The following is a 2,059-nucleotide window of genomic DNA, read 5'->3' as shown; positions in this document are numbered from 1 at the left end:
TATTTAATAAATTAATTTAAATAAAAATATTTACTTAAATAATTAATAACTAAATTAGTAAACATCTACTTAATTAATTAACTTAAATAATATTTAAATAATTATTAACTAAATTAATAAATATCAAATAAATATATTAATTTAAATAAAGACATTAATAACTTTAATTAATAATTAAATTAATAAATATATATTTAATAATAACTTAGATTAAAGAAAAGCAAATTTAAATAAATATACATCCAACATCCATTTTAAAGGATGCGTAACATCATACTCTAATATTTAAACCACTCTTAATCATATATTCATTCGCCTAATATGTGCTACCTCTATCTTAATAACTTTAATTAATAATTAAATTAATAAATATATATTTAATAATAACTTAGATTAAAGAAAAGCAAATTTAAATAAATATTTAACTAACATCCATTTTAAAGGATGCGTAACATCATACTCTAATATTTAAACCACTCTTAATCATATATTCATTCGCCTAATATGTACTGCATGCTACCTCTATAAAAGTACCTTAAGTATGGCAATATATCTATGCTTTAATATAAGTATAAAATGAAAAACAACACCAAGTTCAAAGTCGGTTACCCCTGCAATGTGCTAAATCACATTCAGTTTGTTAATGTCTCCATCGTGACTATCAACAAGCATCATATTTTTAAATAATTCAGAAATATAATTAAAAAAAGGTAAAAGTGGGAGAAAAGGCCCAAAAATAGAAGTCAAAAGCTCTTACTCAAGACGAGATGTATATATATAGGCATTCTCCACTCTTATCTCATTTATAGTGTAAACAAAATAAGATTACACATATATAAGGAATTTACACAATACGTGTATAAATGTGATACGGCCACATCGTATCATGCCTTATCTCATTATACTATAAACGAGATAAAAGAAGCGGCGCATTTCAATAAAAACGTTCCAAATAGTTTATTTCGATAAATAAAACATTTATTTTATTTATTTTGAAAAAAAAATTCTCCATGTAACCCCGGCCCCAGTAAAACAAGAATAGAAAAATGTTATATTGTTAAAAAAATATTGAAATAGTTGTAAATAGGGGTAAGTACTGTTTTGGTCCCTAAAGTTGAGCGTGAAAATCGAAATCGTCCCTCATCTAATTTTCGATTTAGAATCGTCCTTAACGTTTTTTTTCGTATTAAAATCATCCTTTTAATTTTTTTGGATAAAAATACCCTCACTACTACCAACACAATTACCTCCTCCACCACCACCACCACCACCAACACCAACACCACCGCCACAACCACCACCAACACCATCACCAACAAACACCAACCAATACCAACACCAACCAACACCAACATCAAGAACAAGAACACCAAACAACAGCAACAACACCAAACCAAGAAGTAGAAACAGTGACAACATAAATCATCAAACACAGCAGCTCCGTTAGTAATTTCCAGCACCAGTTTCCATGGTAGCAACAGTGACAACAGAAAACGGCCTCCTCTCCTTTCCGATTCGTGATTCCAATGGCGGCAGCAACATTCCCGAAACAGGACAGAATCAGAATGAGTAATGGAAACCTCTGACCAGTTCCAGCGGCGGACTTCATTCACAGCGATGGCGACGAAGGTCACAAACGACGGCACTGGGACGATGGCGGCGGAGCCCTCGCGGTGGTGGCTGTGGATCGGTGGCGACGGCGGCGTGGAGCATAGCTCCTTTTCTTCTCGGTGGTGACCCTGACTCTTGCGTTTCTCTCTCTGCTAGCCCTCGATGGCAACGACTCTAAGGGAGATGACGAGCAAGGACGGCGGTGGCTCCTCGAACGACGACGCACACGACGGATCCAGCAGCGATGGGAACAGCCGAGGCGACAGCGATGCAGGCTCCACGGAGGTCACGACGGCAGAGGCAGAGGCTCCACGGAGGTCACGACGACGTGCATGGCTGCCACTCTGAGTTTCATGAAAAATAAAATAAACACCGTAAGATGAGAAAATACAAAAGCAAGGAAGCGTGAATTGTTGGAATGAGGTAAATCACTAGAATTGAGTGGGTG

This window comes from Arachis ipaensis, chromosome B10, assembly GCF_000816755.2.
Source record: "Arachis ipaensis cultivar K30076 chromosome B10, Araip1.1, whole genome shotgun sequence".
Lineage (NCBI taxonomy): Eukaryota > Viridiplantae > Streptophyta > Magnoliopsida > Fabales > Fabaceae > Arachis > Arachis ipaensis.
Note: the sequence above shows the minus strand (reverse complement) of the source record.